Here is a 23812-nt window from a genome sequence, read left to right as displayed (position 1 = left end):
TAATGGAACAAAATTTGAGTTGAAAATTCTGGCAGAAAGAGGAACTCTTGGAATAACTAGACACAGATGTGATAACACATAAATAATGGAACAAAATTTGAGTTGAACATTCTGGCAGAAAGAGGAACTCTTGGAATAACTAGACACAGATGTGATAACACATAAATAATGGAACAAAATTTGAGTTGAACATTCTGGCAGAAAGAGGAACTCTTGGAATAACTAGACACAGATGTGATAATATTAAAAATATATTGTAAGTAAATAGGACGTGTTGCATCTACTAGATTTAATTAGCTCAAAATAGGATCTAATAACGGTCCCAGTTTCTATACAAGGGATGGAATTTCAAGACAACATGAATTATCATCATCCTCTCGAGAAAAAATCTGCCTGAAGAACTAACCGATTGGTTGGTTAGTTAGTCAGTTAGTTAGTTAGTTAACTAGTTACGCGTGTAGCTACTAGTAATTCAGTTTTTAATAACAAAAGGTGATCGGCTGATTTTATACCTGAGTACTGTGTTGTGGTCTAGACGATAAGTCGAGAGAGAGCAGTATGATAGCAAAGAGTGACCGTGGAGGTGTCATGAGTAACTGTTTCAGCTCGTTTCCTAGCAATATTCCGAAATGATTAGGCAAGAGCCATTCAGTATGTTTAGACATATTGGCCTACGTATCCCCCAAGAATAAGAAGAGATGCTGGAAACACAATGAACAGAAGAAAATGCCACATTCAATTCGAATATTGGAAAGGGGCTCCAAGGCACAGCAGTCCAAATTGGGGAGAAAGAGGAGGAAGTGCAGAAAGAATCACGTAAACCGACCAAGAGGTACTCCACTCGCACGCGTCATTATCACTTTCTTTTTCCTTGGCACTACAGCCCCAGTGGGCCTAGGCCTACTTCCATGAACTTCTCCGTTCACTTCGGTATTTCTAGATATTACACTTTCGGTAGGACTCCTTGGGCGGGTGATCAGCTCGTCGCAAGGCCTCTACCTGTACACAAACACAGAAAAACGCACACAAACATCCATGCCCTCAGTGGGATTCGAACCCACGATCCCGGTTTCCACGCGAGCGAAGACAGTACATGCCTTAGACCGCTGGCTACCGTGACCGGCTCATTATCACTTACCGTGCACAGATCAACATAGGCTCTTTAAGCAAATTCATTCTTCGTATTCAGCTACATAAACATACTTTTGAATTTGTAGCGTGACACGACGCATTAACCACGTCACAGCTATGTTTTGTATGGAAGGAATTTCAATACCGAATGTGAAGTTTCATAAGTCACAGAGTTTTATTGATGCTGTGAAATCATAACTAAAGCTCTTGGAATACATTTGACTGTAAAGTTTTCGGCTCCATAAGCATAAGCCAGACGTAAGTGCCTTGTAAGGGAATCACGTTACATAATGAGGATAAAGCACCAGTAAATTTCAAAGCCTGTCAGAATCTAATGGTAGCTGCAGAATTTGCACCAACATTCTCCATCAGCATTCTCCGGGTGCAATAAATGCTTTTTCGTTGTGGTTATGTTGATTCAGTAGGTCCTATGCTTTTACTACTGCAAAAGTTCTGCATTAACCCCCTCTTATTAAATGTCACGGGTTGTTGGAAGGGCAGACATTTCCTACTGACTATAATAATATACGGAATTGCCAATAAGTAAACAAACTCATGACAGATTTCAAAGCATGTCAATATAAATATGGAAATGGAAATGGTACCCCCCCCCCGGTCTCATTCCAATGCCAGCTTCTCGTACAACATCTACCAAACTTCTCAAAAGGTTCTTATGGTTCATTATACACGTACTGATATTATGTTGAACAGTATCCACTCTCTGGAGTATTTAAGATGTACACGAATGAGGCTTCGGTTGTTGACACTCCACCCGTCTTCAGGAGATTAGTTAACATTATCTTGATAGACTTTGTTTTGTGTTCGAGACGGTAATTTGCGCAGACATCTATTAGCTTCATCACGACTATCTGTCTGTGTGTCACTGTGTACGCCTGTTTCCTTCACACGTAGTAACTAAGAACAGATGAATGGATTTTCATGACAAAATTTCCCATCCCGATTCAGTTTGAGTTCCTATTGGCTCGGCCGCGAAGCCAGGCAAGAGTAGCGAGCCAATGGTGACTGGGCAATACCCCTTCCTCCTACCTTCTGGTCCCTATATAATTTTTGTCCAGACTGACAGCTAATTCTGCCTAGCCACCTGCTCTCGCTGGTTTCTTGTTCGGCTGATTTCGACTTTGAAGATGGAGCTGATACGTTCCTCCGAAAGGTCGGTTCATATACGGACTGCAAGGAACTATACCCCAGAAAATAGCAATTTACTTTACATGCATTAATGTGTCTGGAAAGTAACTCGCTGAATATTTGTTAAAGGAAAAAAACATTCTGAACACCTTATGTATTTTTGCGTAGGCCTTAACGGATTTTGAGTCAGTTAAACATTCCTTTTTTTTTCAAACTCTGAGCGCAGTAACAGAGAACGCAGAGCATTCTGCTTGCTACCTGTGTCATGCTGCTTCCTTGCTTGGTTTATTCTTCGTCATGGACTATGGAGGCGACATTTTACTCCGAAACGTTGCTTGACTTTCAGCGGTCTACACGGCGTTGTATCTCAGAAAACAGAATACTTCGTAACATAACTACCGCTGTGAGAAACTCAAAGGCAACACAACCGAATTCTTGCTGAATTCCTTCGCTATTCTTAGCATCAGTTGATTTTCCCATTCTCGAAATCTGAAGACGTGTCAACTTCTGTGTGGTTGCAGTTTCTACAACCGAAGACTCTTCCTCTGGAATGCTGTTATTTTTCAAACATTTCACTTACAAGGAGAATGTCGCCTTGTAATTTGATGTTAGGTTCAGCCGAGTGTTGAATGATAGCAGTAAAAAGATCGAAGTCGCGCATCCAGTCTTGATAACAAAGCTGGAGAAAACTGTCCACCTCATTTCCAGAAATAATATAATTTCTGATTTTCTTTCATACTCTCATCCGATCATGATTGACCTAGCGAAATTATGTACAGTATCGTCTATGTACTCAGATCACATATCAATCCAGAAATCTTGCAGTTGGTGGAGACACATTCTTCTTAATCTTACAGAAATATCACATTTTTTAAAAATAATTATAACAACATTTGTCATATTAAGGTATTTCGCACACATGCCGTTTCGGTATATCAAACAGTGGCATACTGTCAAAATACGGTCCTCTGTATTCTTCGCGTCATTAGAGGTAAACGAATCCACGTCACTCTTTGTTCCAGGCATTGTCACTTCACCGGTCACTCCCCAAGCTAGTCTCTGCACTTAGATATCCCGATAGTGCAGCACCTTCCTGACTTCTTCATAAAAACCTGCATTAGTACTGGTACATTTCAAGCTTACTGTCCTCATTTTAACAAAATGGAAGTACGCTTGCGTAATCACCGTGCTGTCAGTGTGTCCTTCTATCACCTTATCAACTTTTGAATGCCTGAATCAGTCTTTATGAAACTTTGTGTGTATGTCATGACACCTGAGCCAATTTCAGAATCCCCTTCAGTAAGAATAAAGAAATATTCCTAAGTCGTCCTGCTTTTAAATGTACGGGTTTCATGAACTTTTTCTTTGTTAACTGCGGTCATGCTGCAGCATGGCAGTGTAAGAAATTTCAGTGAATGACATTAGCGTAATTGGATTTAATTTACTATTAATGCTGCTGAACCGAAACATGGTTTACTAACAATCAACTACACATAAGAAACTGAAAAACTACTTTCTTTCTAGTTGAGATTGCTGTTTTCTGTGTGTTACTAAGCGATAGTTTGCATATACGTATTATCTTCCAACTATTACACAGAGATGCTGTTAATGCAGGGTTTATTCCGAACGTCTTATAATCTATATAATTTTGCAAAACATTACTCGGGAATGTTAAACCTACTTTCAAACCAACATCATGTGAATTAAAAGTCCAATGTTCCTTCAAAGGCATCATCTCAACAGCCAAAGAATTCTATATCCAGCTACCCGTACGGTAAAGGCAAAGTTGTTCCTGTGCTTAACTAATTAAACACTGCGTCATGAATGCGTATGGGGGAGTAGATGTATAGATTCATATTTTCATGACCTCTGCACTAGCTGGATGTAAGTAGTCAGCTTTACGCCCCTGTCGCTTTACCCCCGGGGAAATAGCAACCGGTACCCATTGGATAGGAGGATGGGTGGGACACAGGGTCGGTCTGGACGAAGAGACGGTCTGTAGAGAAATTATTTGATCCTACAGGGACTCGAACTCTGACCCAGCGGCCGTCCAGCCCGTAGCCAGTCGCTATATCGACTACGCTACCCCGGATTCTCTCCAGCTAGCTGTGGAAAAGTAGACACACTTGTAACAGCCGAAAGAGTTCAAGTTCACGCGCAGAAAATCACGAGGAATTGTTGGCGCAGGCGTTATGATAAACTGCATCTGTAGAAGCGGCAATATTTCAATAATGGAACTTGAAGATCGTGAACATTTCCAAATCCGTATCTGTTCCGACATGCACTGGAATCATCTGGAGTTTTAATGCCTGATGTTTTAAAGTTGAATAGCATATGTATATATTGGGGCACGCGGTAGCGTAGTTGGTTGAGACACTATGCTACATGTCGGAAGATCGCAGATTCGAGTCCTGATGAGGTGGATTTTTCAATTTACCTAATCCTTCCAGCCGCATTATGGCCCTGACATCGACTCAGCCTCTAACAGAAATGAGTACCAGAAATATTTCTGGAGGTAAAGGGCGGCCGGTGCGTAAGGCTGACAAATTTACCGTAATCTGTGAGCCGATTGTCTAAAGAAAATACGGGAGCCTCGACGTCTCAAAAACCTATGGGTTTTCACGGCCTATACAGGGATAACCTTATACGTATGTATTATTTTAACAACGTTGTTTTAATATTGAAGAAAGGAGTCTTCTGGGATTTGGCACCGTGTATATGTGGTGTTAACTGACGTTTCGGAGGANAATTTACTTGCATGTCGCATCGGAAGTCCCGCAAACCGCATGTGGCTTGTGAGCCGTGTACAGCTTATCACCGGTATGCACTGTCGTTGGAACCAAACCTACCAACCTGTTCTAAGTGGTCACGCGTCACCTGTTTGCACTGCATACATTATTTCATTAGCTGCTCAGAGCAGTGACTGGAATAATAGCTTGCCTAAGGCAAACCATCAATAACAGAGCAACCAACTACAGGGGCTGCCGAAGAGTCAGTAAGCGTCCTGTAACTATGAGCATCGCCTAAATAACCATAGTATATTTCTAGATTTCGAATGTTTTCGGCTGAATTCGTAAAGAAAATAATACACACAAATATAATATTGCTAAGTATAGAACATCATCGATTAACTTAAACGGAAAAAATATAGATTGAAGCTGTAAGATATGAAACGCCCACGGTGGTGAATATGAAGATTATGGCCCTCTATGATGTGACACAGTATAGTTTTGGGCTAGGTATTAACGTTCCTTTCACACGTTGGTTCCTGCCTATGAAATTATACACTCCACTTCCCAGACTCAACTCTCAGAGTGAGAACAGTGTGCTCGCTGAGAATATGTGGACCTGAGACAGAAGAAACAGAAGAATGGAGAAATTATTCAGTGATGAGCTTCATAAACTGATTTCTTCATACAACAGTTTGAGTGGTTGAATCAAAGGGGATAATATGTGCGGAGAGTGTAACACCCATAAAGAAGTGAGAAATTTATACAAAACGTTCGTAGCCAAATCCTCATGTAAACAGATTATTTGGAAACTTTGATGGAGGGGGTACAGCAACGTGAAAGTATATTTAGGCGAAGCACAGATGGAGGGAGAGAAATAGATGTAACTTCCCCTGCAGAAAATTTGAAGGTACTGGGAATAGATATGCCTCAGGAATTTCTTTCTAACAAATTGCCTTGAAATTGCGACAGTCCTGTGTCATTTGTAGTTAATTTTTAATATATAATTTAATGAATATTATCTACCTTTTATTGTATTTTATATTGGAAATTAACTGCAGAGCCTGTTCTTTTTGCATTAGGTACGAGCTCAGTTTACACAAGTAAAAACATGTTTTTTTGTTTGTTTTCTATTTTGTTTCACCAACATGGTAACAGGAGAACCCCAAGCATTTCCCTGAATTCCCAGTGTCATTATACAGTTTTTGAGTAAGTGAAACCAGGCGTGAAATTTAGTATAGGGTATACAACACTGTCCAGTTCCGTGGTTTCAGTCCTGGTAAATATATACTTTATTTATTTTTTATCTCTGAAAAATACCTTAAGCAGAAGTTTTGATAAGATGTTGATCTTTCATGTCAATTATTTTAGAGAAAACAGCAAAAGCTCAACCATGAATGAACTGCCCATTAGCTGTCATATAGTTTGTTGTTAGCGTTCCGAATTAATCCTATGCGAGTTGCTCAGAATCCCATTAACTACTTGCTTGTGTAAGTTCTTTAGTCCGGACCCCAATTAAAGTAAAAGTACCAACATTTCTCTATTGCTCTATATCTCTAGACCTTGGCCACATATTCAGTTTCTTAATCTTACACACAGTCGGTAGAACTCCTTGGAAGGAGGATCAGCCCGTCTCAATGCCGCTACTTACACACAGAACAACACAAACACAGAATAAACGCACACAGACGTCTCTTCCTCGAGTGGATTCCAAACCACGATCCCAGTGTTCGAGCAGGCAAAGGAGGTTCGTGCCCTAGATCGCGCGGTCACTGTGATCGGGAAAGTATCAACATTAAAGACACTATGTAAGATTTGAGGCTTTCACGGCGGTGACTATGAAGAAAGCAGTCTTCTGGGATTTGGCACCGTGTATATGTGGTGTTAACCGACGTTTCGGAGGAACGTATCGCCTCCATCTTCAGGGTAGAAGAAAAAGTATAAGAAATCTGCAAGACTGGAAATAACACAGCTATGATAGCTTGTCTATGATAGCTGTGTTATTTCCAGTCTGCTTTTACCGTTCTCACGGTCTTGTCGCTTGCAGATTTCTTATACTTTTTCTTCTACCCTGAAGATGGAGGCGATACGTTCCTCCGAAACGTCGGTTAACACCACATATACACGGTGCCAAATCCCAGAAGGAAGCAGTCTTCTTCATTAAAGACACTAACTGACGGGATTTTACTGACCCCGACATGGACTTTATGCCACCTCATAAAATAACGAGGAAACTTGAACGCGAAATTTCTCGACATGAAGGTGACAACTAACAAGTCACAGTAATGATGACATACCAGAAAGACATCTACGCCTGAAAGTTGTAATCCTTCGCAATATATGAATGCACCATGCTGAACTCGGGTGGTGTTTCAGTGTAAATACTGAAAAGCAATCATGATTACATAATTTTGTTCCAATGTACTGAAGCCGTGTGACAACATGGCGCGCCAACATATTTTTTATATTCTCGAGGAGCTCTGTGAAACAGAGCAGAGACTGTCACCAGCTAATTTCAAAGTCTGTAGGGCAGGGTAAATAGGTAGAAAGTTTTCAGAACGAAACCGCTGAACAGTTGTTTTATACGAGTATCAGATGTTCAATTTGATATTTCTGAAGAACCTGCAATCTGTTGAGCAGAAGAATGAATACCTTTCCGTGTCTGATCTGTCAGGTGCAAATTCACTACTACACAACAATCACTTAACGAAATATATTAATATTTATGTTTGAAGCCAATTTTACGGATATCGACTGAGTATGTGTGTCTGTGTGCGTGTTTGTATAAAAGCCATAGCTCAAGAGATTAGTAGCTAGTTTCTTCTTGAGGAGGCCCGAGTCCAATCCCAGAGCAGTCTAATTTGGATTTATGGTGGACAAAGTGAAAGTGGGCTAGATTTTCTCCCAGTACTTTGGTTTTTCCTTGACAACAATCACACTTTTCATTTTCCATTTCCTTAGCTGTCATTCGGGGCTGGTTCAGTGCGCCATCTTTTCAACTCAAGCACGAGTAACAAGGATCTCAGTCTGTAGACAGGTACGTACATAGGGACATTCGAAATATAGGTCCTCCAGAGGATTAATGTCACTGCTAGTCTATTACATAATGTATGCAACAAGTATGGAAAATATTCTTCTTTGGCGGAGTAGATAGATATAAAAATTACATCTCTAGAATAGTCTGGAGGACTACAGTCCTTTCGCATGGGACACTATCGTTCCTCTGCGGAGCGAATGCTTAAGCCTATAATTTCCTAGAGTTAATTTTATTTAGGGGCCGCGCCATAGCTCAAGCGGTTGGTGGTTGGCTTCCCACCGCGGCGGCCCGGGTCCGATCCCGGGCCTGGTCAAGTGGGATTTGTAGTGGACAAAGTGGCACTGTGGTAGGTTTTCTCCGAGTGCTTCGGTTTCCCCTGCCAATCTTCATTCCACCAACTGCTCCACAATCACCCTCACCTATCATCCGGGGCTGGTACAATAGGCCAGAAGTGGCCGCAGTACAAGGAACTTAGTCCCACCCCACTAGCAATAAAAAAAATAATACTTTTTATTTCCTTTCACCTATTTTCTCTTATTGGCCACAGTGTAAAATAATGTGACATGATGCCTGAAAGCCGGAATATGACAACGCTTCGTTAAGCACATTCTCGTGAGAATGCGGAATAGACGGTTGCTGGGCAACGGTTTGGTAAACACGCATTCCCCGTGGCAACGGATATGCAGTTTACGACAGAGGAACCGTTCAAGTGCGTGTTCTGTTTGCTGTCCGCACCGGGTTATGAAATGACATGCAATTGATTCGCAGGAGGTCAGTAATATTGGAGAGCGCAGTAGAGAGATCAAGGAATAGTAGAGATCAGTCCACTCCGAGATTAGTGAGAGATTCTCAAGGCAGACGTCGTTTGGAAGGAGTTCAATGTGTGAACTGTTATAATGAACTGTAATTGTAAAGTAGCGTGAATAAAAGCAATCATCAAATCTCCAGAACCCATTGTTATTCGTCACCCAAATCCCTTATACGTGACAATATATATATTTATATTTCAGCAAGCTCTTCTGTCACTTTCCTGCATCGTGTCAAGTATTTCGTCTCCCCGCAGTTATGTACTCGTATACTCTTAAAATTATTTTGAATGTATTACGTCAACGGGAGTGAAAGCGAGCTGAAGCCGAAAGCACATGATGAAATACTATTACAGGCTGAAGTTAATGGAACTTTAACTCTCACAATTTAACAAGGCTTTAACACATCAAAATTTTGGAAACGAACAACAGGAATATGAGAAACGGTTGCCTAGCAACACGCTCTAGGTCCCTCTATTCATTCCCTAAGACAAAAGTAATAAAACCTAACCTAAAACAGAAGAACGCCAAACTACAATTCTGCGTAAGAAAGATATTGCCGTAGGTATGAGTAGGGATAAATAATTGCTTACAATAGAAGTAAACAGAATGACAAGAAGACGATGCAGAGTATAACGGAAAGAAGAGAAGAACATAAAAAGCTGAAAACCCATCTACTGGTCGTTACACGAGCGTTCAGCACCGCTATTTCTTTTTCTGAATTCGACTTGTGTGTACCATTAGCTTCGTCTCATATGTATAGACGTGTCTTGAAATAAACATACGAAGTTTTCATATAAAGGCCAGCGCAAATAGCCTAACCGCCATTGAATAAGTCTCAGCGCTTGCGGAACATTGTGTATAGATCTCCTCCAAGAGAAACTCTCCGGAAATGCCTAAGCGCCTTCTGCACAAATCACTGTATTGATAAAAGTAAGCTTTGTGTTAGCGGCCTCCGTAGTCTAGAGATAACGTTCCCACCTCATGACTCGTGGTACGCGGGTTCAAACCCGGCGGAGGTCGTCGAATTTTTAAGGGCGGAAAAATTCAGGGAACAAGTCCTCCGGGAGGGACTTTAAGCCGTGGGTCCCGTGTCGTAGCTTTAAGGCATGTAAAAGAACCTCATATTTCCAAAGGAGGTCACTGAGCCAAATTCAAGGACATTTCCCGCCCAACAGTAGTCTCTAACGCCTCTGATAGATGGGGGAAGCATTATAGATACCGCCAAGCCTGTGGAGGCCGAACTCGCTGGCTCGGTCGGGACTGATGGTACGCACCAATATCGGTAGGGTATAGAGACTGGTAGAATATCATAGAGGGAAGCACAATGGACCAATACTGGTCTAAGTGCATGAGGAAACCCACCCTCTCCAATAACTAACTAACTAAGTTTTGTGTTAATGTTGTACTGCAGCATCTGTTGCAAGTGAAAATTTGTCTTAATGATCCAAATAATCAAATAACATAGAGTTTGATTTTCCCATGTGGGATGGTTTCTTAGCCATTTGAATCTCGAAATCCTTCTAAATAACGTTTAGAAATTCAGTTCCTCCGTCACAGAAAATACACTCCTTTACAAAGACCAATCGAATAATGGTATTTAGGGAAATGCTGGTTGTTCAGTCTGAGAGTCATACGGAACCCCTTAAAGAAGAGGCTATGCTGTGAGCAAAATGCAAAGAATTGTGATGATAAATATAGATATATGTAGAAAATATTGTGTCTGAAGGCTAGTTCCTAGCCCATTTGTCTCGTATAGAGATTAGAATTTGTGACTCTTTTAAGGACCAAGTATACCAACTCAGTAACTAACCATTCAACTAACTCCATAATGAAGCCTTATTCTTGAAACACACTTTCTTAGGCGATTAAGAAATATTCCGCCTTCATGAACTCATGTTAATATAGCCTCCTGTTTGTGTCTCTCTTGAGTAAAATGAATTCACTTAACATTCTCACGAAAAGGCTATCTGAAATCCATTTTAATATTATCCTCTCTTGGGATTACCACCTAGAATCAGACATGGGTTTCACTGGTGCCTCCAAGAAAATGATAGAATAGTAGACCTGTATTAAAATTGGCAACAAAGTTTTCTTCCAGACTCCTCTCCAATCAATCATTCATGATCATTTTCCGATATACTCCATGCTGCCTATGACGTAAAATTCAAATTTATAACTTCTCGTTTCATTACTCTTTAATTGGCTCTGAATTACATATCAGGGGATAAAGAAAACGCAAGGTAGCGGTAATAAATATCGCCGCATTTCTTAGTGAAATTAAAAAAGTCAATATTCAATAAAAACCTTGGGCCCAAATCGAAACGGGTTTCCCCGAATTTCGTAACACTGACTGTGTATCCTATAAGAGAGGGCTAAGTGGCTTATTTGCTACTGGAGATCGCAATACGGAGTCACCGCTGAACGTGTAGACGTAGGAATCACTAAAAATGATCATTTCATAATTAATCGGTCCGGTTATGGGTCAAAGTATATTCAGGTTGTGAAATGATGCGCTTATCTCATGACAATTAGATAATTTGTATTAATCAGCAGCTACTGTTCAATTGAGTATCATACCAAAAGAGACTAAAGTGCGTGATTCCAGCAAATTTTGATGCACCTTAATCAACAGGTAATATTTTCTTGCCTGTTCTTTTTCCTTGGCAGTACAGCCCCAGTGGCCCTAGGCCTACCTCCTTGAACTTCTCCGTTCACTTCAGTTTTTCTAGATCTTACACATTCGGTAGGACTCCTTGGGCGGGTGATCAGCTCGTCGCAAACACAGAAAAACGTACACACACAAACTAAACATTCATCCCCTAAGTGGGATTCGGACCCACGATCCCGGTTTCCAAGTGAGCGAAGACAGTACATGCCTTAGACCGCTCGGCTACCGTGATCGGCTTCTTGCTTGTTTACTTGTTGAAAATATCCACTTTAGCATGGAACTATATTTATGAATTATCTAATGTTTTCTTCGGTCCAACTTAGTAGGCAGTGAAAACATTCGCACGCGTACCGCTAGCAGCAGCATTAGGTTCTCTTGGATAAATTACCACTATCGAAATTTATTTCGATGAACATACATAGAAGTATGTATTTTAAAAAATCGTGCTTTCACAACCTTATGCCAACGATGTTCACAAATAAAACGAAATCTGTTATCTTCTTTGTTTCCAGTCACCACATCATAAGAATGATTAGTTTCATTGTTTTATTCAGTCTCTCCTATCGGATGTCAAGATCGTACATCGAAACAGATCATAACTCCGCCCTGATAATTCTTATTAATCGTTCACCTTCGCCTTCCCATCTTGTTTGACATGATAACAACTAATTTTTGCAGTTAAAACATTGTTATTAAATTAACTAGGTATCAGTCATCAAGTAACAGCGCTGTCACATGTATAGAACATGAATATGGAATGTGAGGTGGCAAGATGGAAATGAAGAGCAGTTTGAAGGGAATGCTGGAAGAGCAAGTCGTGGCCTGTTTTAGATTGCTATCCAGATGTTAACCTGAAAGGACAATGGGATACCACAAGAAACCACGCTCAGGATAGCCAGTGTTACGTACTGGCCACGATTCCAATAAGAACTTCCCCGATCATGAAGTTAACTGTCTCTCAACGCTGAGTGAATTGTACACAACCACATACCATCTGAAGTCTACGTTTTTATTCTTGTTTAAACATAACATTGTAAGTGCAGTAAAAGTATAAATTTCCTGCCGTTTTCTTCTATGGCATTTTTGTTATAATTTCATAACATCGTATGCATTCACCTAACGCCACTCTCCTGCTTTTGTATCCCATATTGTGTCCAGTCTTGATGAATTACGTATCGACCATAATGACAAGCTTAATTATCGGAACATGGTAACACTCTTGGAACTCCTGATCACGCAGTGACAAGAGGAGCCATCTATTACCGTAACTATGGAGTTGCGAACCACTGAATATACTGTTCACAAGTATAAAACGCCACACAAGGTTCGCACGACTGATAGAACAAATTACGATATTCCGGGAAACCTTCATCTGTCGTAATCAAAACCTCATCAACACGACATATCCATTCTGCTTATTTCACGTAACGGCGGTGACATTCCAATTTGCTCGCCAGACCTTGTGGCATAATTGGGAGTTAATTATTAGAATCACTTACAGCGACACAGATATGTTGTAACCGTCTATGAAACATTTTTGGGGCTGCTTCATCATCAGATAGTAGTGCAGATGGCTACATCATCATTGAAAAGCTCTACTTTATGGGATATGCGACCGTATAGTTCGGTGAAACCTAACCCAAGTTGCCTCCGTCTTTAAGGTCGAGGGGTAAGCCTAGCAAGAAACACGACGCATGGATCAGGCAGCAAGAGGAGTATGAAGATGGAGGCAAATTGTTCCTCCCGAAACTTCTGTCGCTTTTCACCAGGCTACACGACGTCATATGCCAGATGATACAACTCATATTTACGGCTTTGAGATCCTCAGATCCAACACAGCTATCCTCTGTGAGGGATACTCATCGTTCGCTACTTCCGCACACTCGAGAAACTTTGCATCAAAAATACCAGATTTCTTTTCTCCTTGCCTTTCCTACAGATGTGCTCCGCTTTCTACCTGTTTAATGCTGATTTCTTGTTTGGCTTCGCTTAGTGGGGGGTGGAGTCCAACTGGGTCCACTCGGCAAGGCGGCCATTGATTGGCCTGTTGTAGCCTGCCCCGGGTGATTATGATGATGGAGAATTTGGTGGAATGAAGATTGGTAGTGGAAACCGAAGTACTCGGAGAAAACCCGTCCTAGCGCCACTTTATCCACCACAAATCCCACTTGACCAGACCCGCGTTTGAACCCGGGCCGCCGCGGTGGGAAGCCAGCGACTAACCGCTTGAGCTAGGGCGCGGCCTTTGCTTGGCTTCCTCCTCGACTCTGAAGACAGAGGCGATATGGTGCTCCAAAGCATCGATTGACTTTCACCGGACCACGCGGCGTTTTATCCTGGAAGATACAACTCTTCACAGACACAGCTGTGGAAAGCTTAAATCCAAGGAAAGTTACTGGATTATGTTTCATGCAAAAGGTGGCAACAAAAATCTCCATATTGAGGATCCTGTAGAACACGAAGGACATGCCTTGCCTAAGGCTGCCTGCTGAGAGCATGATGTGCTCTAAATGACGTTTTACAGAGAAATATAATGAAAATATAAACGTATATATTATATTCAACTAATTTAATTTCTTAAGGAGCTATGCAATTGGTCGAGAAATTTTTATTTTATCTAATCGCAACTTTTATTGATGTGTTTGCCGAAGTCCGACTAAGCCAGTTCAGTCCATATTCTGCACTACGTTGCGGTCCGTGTCTTATCAAACACTCGCTGTGTAATGAAAAGAAAGTAGGCTATTTGTTCTTCCCAGAACTTATTGTTTAGATAATAAAATATTTGTGTGGATTCCACCATACCGAACAAGGTGACGTGAAATCCTCCCATGAATTTACATCGCGGTTTTATGATTAATAGTCTACCTTTGCGCTCTGAAGACTCCGTATACAATTCTCGGATATTATTTCCGTTCATTTAAGGGGAGGGGGGGAAGAAGTATTAGACATGTCTTTTTCTTTATTCTCCTTCATTACAACTACTGAGGGTGACTCAAACCCTGTATTTGCTGGATAAAATTCTAACTATCGGTACTGAACTGCCAGACGTTTACACTTTCTTCGCAAAGGAAATATGTTGAAATATGACAACGTAAATGTTATACGTTAACGTAAGAAACAGGCGCACATATAATACATACGTATCTACAAAATAAACGGACTAAGCGAGGTGACTCACGCGGCAACTACTCTGACTTGAATTCTGGATGTCCCTAGTTTGAATCTTGACCGAAAGACTAAAAGGGTTCTTGGTTTTTTCAGTCTGACCCGGAAAATGCCAGGAAAGATTCTTAAACTAGGCTGTGATATTATCTTTCCTCATAATTTACAACTAATTATTCACATTCATCCAAACATCCGACTGTGTATCGTCTGAATTACTAACAGCATCTTTAAATAAATATAACAGCAAAAACAGGCTTTGTATTCTTGTTCTGCCGGATGTAAGGATCAAAGGGTGGTAATTTGCAACACAAATTTTTCTGGACTTGTGCTGTTGCGGATGTTTTATTTCCCCTTATAAAAGTCCAGTTATGAGCTGCGCCATGTGTGTGGCAGGATGTGGGAGTGAGAAAATGAATTTTGCGAAAGCAGTAATTTATTTGGTCATAACATCTAATTATTTCTTTTATGATTTATAAATTCTTCCGTTTGCACCGCCGCAATAAACGATAATGAACTAAGTATCTGAACACATGAATTAACGTTACCTCGATACGTTCTGATTTGCGAGCTTCCTTTAAACCCGTTTTCTTTCTCCTTGTCCCTTCTCTGGTTCTTCTTAAGGCATGAAATGTCTTAGCCCGCTCGAACACTGGGGTCGTGGATTGGAATCCCATTCAAGACATGGTTGTCTGTGTTTATTCTGTTTGTGCTATGTAGCGACCTTGCGACGGGCTGATCCCTTGTCCAGGGAGTCGTACCGACTTTCTTGGATTAAGATATTGAAGTGAAACGAAGCGTTTGTCGGATGCCCTATGCTCCAAGTGGGAGCAGAAGAAGAATAAGGAGGAGGAAGAAAAGGAGGAGTAGGAGGAGGAGGAGAAGAAGAAGCCATTACGAACGACGAACAGCCAGCTCAGATTAAGATATGTCGTGACTAATGAACTAACGTAACACAGTTCAGTTTCTTATAGTATATAATGGCGGACTGTATTCCAGTTTGCTTATTTCAGGAACATGGAAGCCATGTATTTAACCCTACAACCCACTTGTTGAATCACCGAACCTCACACTTCTCATGAAATTGTCGGAGATCTGAAGAGCTACATATCTGTTTCAAGGTCATAATGGACCCTGGATATCTCTATTGAAGCTGTCATTTCTGAATCTCTGCTCTAGCCCCTGACGTGCTTGACGATACTTCCAGTCTGTCATTTCCTCTCTTCCTGTAACAATGGATCCTTGCAGCGCAGTTGGGTACCCATTGTCTTACTCTGGCAACTAATATTTCCTAAGCCACGACGCCACTAACCACTAACCACTAGCCATAGCGATTATTAGTCGTTTCACCATTATAATTTTTGCAGCAATTTCTGAGTAGAACGTTAATTAAAACGTTTCATCTATACGGTGACATTAACAAGAAGTACATATATACATATGTACATGCAACACGTGTATGTTTGTTTCTTTGTTTCTTTGTGGGAGATTCGCCATAGCAAAACGTTCTGTGTATTAAAATGTAGCAACAACTGAGCTGTTGCCCTAACACTCCAATGAAGAATTCTTCTTTCTTCGTCAATGCTATATACAGAATATGATCAGGTATTTTCATAATACATGAAGACTCTTAAAAATTTCCTGATTAAGATGATCAACATTTTTACCGACTGATCGTGACATTTGAATGCTATTGTGAATAATGTAAATAAATAGAAGAAATAATGATGAAAAACCATATTAATGAATTCAATTATTTTACTATTGTGACATGTATAATCATGTGCAGACTGACCCTGTTCACAAACTTCATTACATAAAAACAATTTATAAATCAAGCATAATGACAAATTAAAACAGTAACGGAATACCCATAAGTTATACGGGGATGCTGTCTGAATATCCAGAAAGAACTGTCACACATTATAATAAAACTTTCCTATTTTCATAAAGAATTTTTTTGTTATTTATAAAAATTGGAATATACAGAACTATAATTTGCCTATGGTTGTGTGTGGTTGTGAAACTTGGTCTCTGGAATTAAGGGAGAAACAGAGACTGAGGGTGTTTGAGAAGAGGGTGCTGAGGAGAATAGTTGGACCGAAGAGCGATTAACTGGTAGGAGGTTTGAGTAAAGTGCATAATAATGAGCTTCACAAACTGTACTTTTCGACTAGTATACTTAGAATGATCTAGTAGAGGAAACTGAAAGAGCAGGGCGTGTAGCACGTACATGGAGGACAGAAATGCATAGAGGATATTGGTGGGGCAAGTCACAAGGAAGGAGACCAACAGGTAGAAATAGACGTAGGTGGGAGGATAATATTAAGATGGATCTTAAATAGGATGGGGTGATATGGATTGAAGTGATCTGGCTGAGGACAGGGACCAGTGAAGGGCTACTGTGAACATGGTAATGAACCTTCGGGTTCCATCAAATTTTGGGATATTATAGAGTACCTGAGCGACTGGCAGCTTCTCAGGAATGACTCAGCTTCGCAGAGTTAGTTAGTTAGTTAGTGTGTCTTGTAACTGCAGAATAGCATGTTCAGTAATTTATTGCCATTCGATATCTGTCCGGAGATGAGGTTCACATTAGAAGGAGGTTCGAGTGGAGCAATCTCACATAGCAACACTTCCAGAACTGCAGCTCGTAGCTGTGTTGTCTCAGATTTTGCTCATAAAACTAACATTTACACTAACACTTCTGAGCACCCTGGGGGGAGAAGAAGAATACATACAGACTTTCGGTGGGAAAGTCAGAAGGAATGAGACAATTACGAAGACCTAGAAGTAGGTGGGAGGATAATATTAAATTGATCCTAGAGAGAAATATGATGGGATGCTGTTAGATGGATTCACCTGGCTCAGGATAAGGACCAGTGGAGCGCTCTTGTGAACATTGTAATGAACTTCAGTGTTTCCTTAAATATTTGTATATTCTTGAGCAGTTTAACGACTGACGGCTTCTCAACAATGAGTGAGCTCCAGTCAGTCAAACCCTTGTGTTCTGAATTATCCGAGTGGCAGAAGTAGCCAGTGTTCAAAATTGTTGATTAGGTTTTAGTTAGTTAGTTAGTTATTGGAGAGGGTGGGTTTCCCCATGCACTTAGACCTGTATTGGTCCATTGTGGTTCCCTCTATGAGTTCTACCAGTCTCTATATCCTACCGGTAATGGTGCTTACCATCAGTCCCGCCCAGCCAGCGAGACCGGCTCTACTAGCTGAGAGGTATCTATAATGCTTCCCCCATCTACCGGAGGTATTAGAGACTGCTGTTGGGCGGGAAACGCCCGTAATTTGGCTCAGTGACCTCGTTTGAAGATATGAGGTTCTTTTACGTGTCGTAAAGCTATGACACGTGACCCACGGCTTAAAGTCCCTCCCGGAGGACTTGTTCCCTGAATTTTTCCGCCCTTAAAAATTCGACGACCTCCGCCGGGTATTTGAACCCGCGTACTACGAGTCATGAGGTGGGAACGTTACCTCTAGACTACGGAGGCCGCTTTGATTAGCTTTACTAACCCTCGTAAATAATTTACAGTCTTGATACAGGCCTGTGTTAATAGATCACGGGACAGAAGTATGATATTATTTATCGATTTACGTTTCGAGTTTTAATTGGACACTTTATATTATGAAATTCTTATTTTAGTTATCTCTGAAACCAATTACAATATTTCTGAATGTACTGTCAGCTACCACTGTTTCAGGAACTACGACAGCGTAAAATGATATGGATACAGTTCATGAAATGGGAACGTTAAAACGGTTACCTTTCGTTTCAGTATGTGCATTAAATGGTAAACGGCAGATGTTTTCTGACGTGTCGCATCGCGTCCAAATCCAAGCCAGTAACCATGCAACTACTTCACGACTAAAGTAAAATACGACGTGTAACTCGTTTCAACCCTACCAGCTGTCTATAAAGTTCATAATTTCTTAATTAACATTGAACGGGAACAGGCCGTAGACCCTGACCCATCAAATATGTTGCATTGTGGACGGAGGCATAGTTTGTGAAGAATATATTAATGTAACAGAAAGCTTAAATACAAATATTAAGAAGAAGGAAAATCAGGTCTTAGTTTAACACCTCTACACATTTACTGATAGGAACCGGGATAGCGCAGTCGGTATAGAGACTGGCTGTAGACTTAACGATCAAGGAGTCAAGAGCTCGAGTCCCGATGGAGGAAAGAATTTTAACTTATCTGTGTGGTCCAAACCGGCTCTGGGGCCCACCCAGCTCTCTATCCGGTGGCTCTTACCCCGGAGGTAAAGCGTCCGAGGCGTGAAGCCGACCACCGTCCTCAAACTAGCGCCAACGTCAAGAAAATATGGATCTATACATCCACCTCCCCCCACACGCCTTCATGGTGTAGTACTTAATGAGTCAAGAACAGGGATAACTTCATTTTTACTTTACATATATACTGATAGCCGACAAATGTTTTTCTCTTACAAGTTTTCAGAACTGTATAGATTAGATTCGGATGACAGTTTTTACTCATGATTGCAAATATAAAATTAAACATTATTTATTTTTATGTGAAGTGATTTCACTTTTTTAACAAATAAACAATTGGTAATATTTTCTATTATTGAAACTGCAGTCTTTTGACATTCTTAGTGTGTCTGATCGAAACTGTGGTCTACCTGATCATCTATACGCAGTTCTATGCCTGAATTCCGAAACATACGGAACACTGGGAAGCAGATATTTGGGGTCTGTCTCCTCTGTCACTATAGGTTAATGTTAAGAGTGTATCTTAAACCAGACAATGCTATCTTCCTCATCCAGTTATATCTGAAAATCCATAAAAACCTTACTTGTAGACCCTCATATCATGTGTCACTTGATTTTAAATGCAGAGTCGCAGGGCAACGACATCCAACCCAGATAAATCTGATTTTACACTCCGCAACAAAAGCCGAACACAAGATGGCAGTCTCCCGCCAAATTGTTACACTATACACAGCGCACAAATCCATTCCAGGTACGTCAAGTGATGGGCATTCAGGTTACTACACCATTTTGGAAATCGTAGAAAATATTCACAGGCAGAGCTTTCAGGCGCTGACTGCGAAGAATAAAGCTGTTATTTTCATAACTCAGACTGCTTTTACCGGTTCTCACGGTCTCTTCGCTTGAGGATTTCTTATATTTTTTCCTTCTACCCTGAAGATGGAGGCGATACGTTCCTCCGCAACGTCGGTTAACACCACATATACACGGTGCCAAATCCCAGAAGACTGCTTTCTTCAAGAAATTTAATGTTCATTCCAACATTCTCGTGACGGCACACCAAAACACACTCAGAAATATACTGCCATAGATCTAGAACAACACATCTGTGAAAAGGTGACATGCCAGTGACATCGAACCATACTGAGGTTTCCATCCACTGCTGCCACAGCAAGCGCACAGTGGCGAGTTCGCGTACTTTATTGTCAGACCTCAAGAGAAGCAAACAAGGCGCCCTAACATAAACGCGCAGTCAGTATACACGGTACAATAGCGGGAAACAAAGTCCGACTTACGTAAATCCTTTCGTATATAAACCTACATTACGTGCCACAGTGTGTGAGCTCATGTATTTTGTACATATTTCCCCTTCAAAGCAGAACATTAGGTCCCGAGCAAGGCACCACACGCATAATAATAACCAGGTTTAAGAAACGGAAGAGTGTCTGAAATGTGTCACTGTGAGGTCTTGTAATTCCATTTCAGATAAATAACTAGGGGCTGTCTTGACAGGTAAGCCTCGGATTGCGGCAGGGGCGGTGAGGTCCATTCATCACCCACGGGTAGCAGGCAGTCATGACATCCGAAACAAACACCAGTAAGCTCTACGCTACTGGAGTAAATATACTTCCAAAATACGTTCTTCGCGAATTTGCATCCCTGTGCGGGCTTCTTGTTCACGCATGGCCGCCAGAATATCCATCTATTTATTTATTTTCATAATATTTACATTGTGCTGAATCCTGCTTCTGTTCTGAATGCCCTCCTTGGAAAATAGATATATTCCTTACAGATCAGGAAGAGGAATGTACGAATTTGGTTTTGTATTTCGTTAAATTGCCGATCATAGTGGCCTCAACTGTCTTTGCTCGCTCGAACGCTGCGGTCGTGGGCTCGAATCCCACTCACGGCATGGATGTTTATGTGTGCGTTTATTTCGTATTTGTGTTGCCCTGTGTGTAGGTAGCAGCCTTGCGTCGGGCTGATCACTCGTTCAAGGAGTCCTATCGTCTGTGTAAAAAAAAAAAAAGATTATGTTACCGAGTGAAATTAATGAAATTTGGTTAAATTACAACATATTGAAGACGGCTTCAGATACAAGTTCTGGGTATTAATAAGCTGTAGCTACCATGTAGCTACTGAATTACTAAATTCTGTCACTTTGGCTTACTGGTATGAGAAAATATAAATTTGGATTTTGTCACACTTGAAAGCTTTCTTGGCGACTAGTAGTGGTCATAGTCATCGAATTATTAATACGGCTGAACGTCAGATAAGATATAAAATTGCTTCCCATTATAATGTATCAAAATGTCTAACATAATTAATATGAATGGTTTCATTTTCAGGAGCAATATTGAAGGAGGTATCTTCTTGTCATGCTCGTAGACTGTTTATGTTAATTAAATCAGTAACTAGTGCTACAAGATGGCTAAATACAATATAATATTAGTTAATGTTAAGTTGTTGCGTGATGGTAACTGCGTTTTAGAACGACGCGTCAGGAAATGATTTCTACATTTTTTTAGTTTTCCATACAGTGTAAAAAGGAATCTGAAACTATGGCAGAATACGTTAAATGTGTACGAGAAATTACAGCTTCAATCTCGTAATTATAAGTGAGTTACATGTTAAAACGCATATCTCAAGTGACACTATTTATAAGGGTTTCAACAGCTGTCTCCTGAAGAAATATGGAAATATTTGTAATCCAGCGTTTGCACCATCTTCGCTCGAATGTAATTTTGTATGGAAGAAAGTTGGGTCTTTGGGGGTGGTAATTAAGCCTCGCTGAAAGTTTTACAAATGTTATTTACGGTTGCGCCATTGCTACTTAAAGTTCGCCAGCATTATCAACAACCGCTTCCCTGTTGCCAGGAACCATTTCATTTGTCTCTTCCTTTCTCCTTTGTTTACTTTCTTAGTTTCCTTTCTTCTGTAAATGTCTTTTACGTCCTACCTACAGTCACCTTGGTGCAGTATTCATGCATTTCACCAAGAACGTGTACGACTCCTGTTATCTCGAAGATACTTGTGTTATAACTTGCAAAACAAGACCTTCTGACCAAGTTCTCACGTATGCATGATTATAATTTAATGAAACTGATATGAATTTAATATTATTAAGCACAGAGTTAGTTACAATTCTTGAACGTTTAAAAGTAATGGGTTGAAAACATGCAGTTTGGTAGATAGGTACAAACTTCCGGCGTCACACACCAGAAAACTGCAATAGTAATATTCACCGCGGTTAAGAACTTGAAGTATCTTTAAAATCTTATTTGTAACTGCCATCTCAGGACATCTTCAATTCTAAAATTTCGGTAGGTAGTTGAGTGTCCCAAAGCTAAATGTCCTGATCATCAACCGCAAAATTTTGTGCTTATTTAACTATTATCATTTTATTCATATGATTACACAATAGAACAATCATCTATACCGTTAAAAAGCAATAGTAATATTTTATGTATGTTTGTATGTGTCTCTATTCATGTATGCATGCATGTTTACGTGCAGAGACCCGAATAGGTTTTTAATTTCATTCTAAAATAAGTGAAGTGGTCTACAACAGAGACATTTGTTCCTAATTGTTCTAATAGATGTCACGGGAGTTCACTCACCACCAGACTAAGAGCCACGCTCCCTTATGGGTATCCATCTAGATTCTAGCCTGCGAAAACATTGTAGTGATTTAAAGGCGAATAATCGGGGAATCCTGACACAAAATTGCGATTTGCTGATACATATATAGCAAAAAACACATTGATTGTCGCTGGGATTATTGGACGCAAATTCGAAACACTAAGGACCGGCAGATGGATTTCGGGACCCATTAATTTAAAATGTCACATTATATACTATACTGGACACTATTATATATTAAGGCTACGAGCCAGACTATCGGGGTTCTCTTCAGGGCCATGAGTTACTTTCACCATCGCATCCAAACCAGATGTGAGGTTCCTCTCCCCTCCAACTCGATTGGTACAGTGCTGTTCCCAGAATTTAACCGACTGGGACGTAAAGCTGACACCTTATCCATTCTAACGGCTAGTGTAATGATTCGTAAGCATAGTACCGATAATATACGGATTATAAATTAAATTATTTTAAGAGTAAGTACCTGGTTCTCTTTCAGAAAAGGGAAATTGAATTGCCAGAATGTCAAAATTAAGATACACGCACTTTCACCTTCTTATTTACATATAGTTATGCCAAACTGCCGCCAGAGGGAACACAGAATATACCTGCTTCTCTTGCTTGTTCCTTGCGCGCTACACAATTCGCTATCCAATGAAATGATTCCTTATCTGTTTGAACAAATGGACATTTATGACAGCTTTAGACTGGTTATCAATGTTTTAATATAGACTAAAATTCCTTAAGAAAGCCTTAACTGCGATCTGATACTCTTAAGGAACCCCCCGTTTATTACAAAGGGCACGTACTGTGTGTGTTCAAGTACTGCATGTCTTTAAGTCGCCTATTTCCTAAGAGCTCTCAAGCCTCATGCAGTATGCTATTACTACGTGTCTTGCACAAGTCTAAAGTTCTCTACGCTGTCGCTAGAAAGGAGTGTATTCTGCAGGCAGAATTCACATGATCTGATGAAGGCCTGCATACAGCTGTTCAGTAACGTTCTGCACATTAATCGGGTGAGTGCATCATAAATTCGGTGTAAATATTTTCAGTAATATTTTCATGGATTAATGTGACGATTATACAATTATACGGAGTATAAATAAGTTATAATTAAATTCATTATATACAAACAGCGTACAAGTATTGTATACATGCATTAAACTGAAACTCGTAAAAAGGTGTGATCTACTACTACTACTACTACTACTACCACCACCACCACCACCACCAGAACCACCA

General features: G+C 40.5%; 1 protein-coding gene and 1 long non-coding RNA gene across 2 annotated transcripts in view; one reads left to right on the top strand and one right to left on the bottom strand.

Moving 5' to 3' along the window:
* The window catches only part of LOC117282358, a 169048-nt gene that overhangs the window by 37297 nt on the left and 107939 nt on the right, over positions 1–23812 (bottom strand). The window lies entirely within an intron of this gene.
* The window catches only part of LOC111865074, a 287468-nt gene that overhangs the window by 215907 nt on the left and 47749 nt on the right, over positions 1–23812 (top strand). The window lies entirely within an intron of this gene.

Source organism: Cryptotermes secundus, unplaced genomic scaffold (assembly GCF_002891405.2).
Source record: "Cryptotermes secundus unplaced genomic scaffold, Csec_1.0 scaffold1494, whole genome shotgun sequence".
NCBI classification, from domain to species: Eukaryota; Metazoa; Arthropoda; class Insecta; order Blattodea; family Kalotermitidae; genus Cryptotermes; species Cryptotermes secundus.
This window is presented reverse-complemented; position numbering and strand designations above follow the sequence as displayed.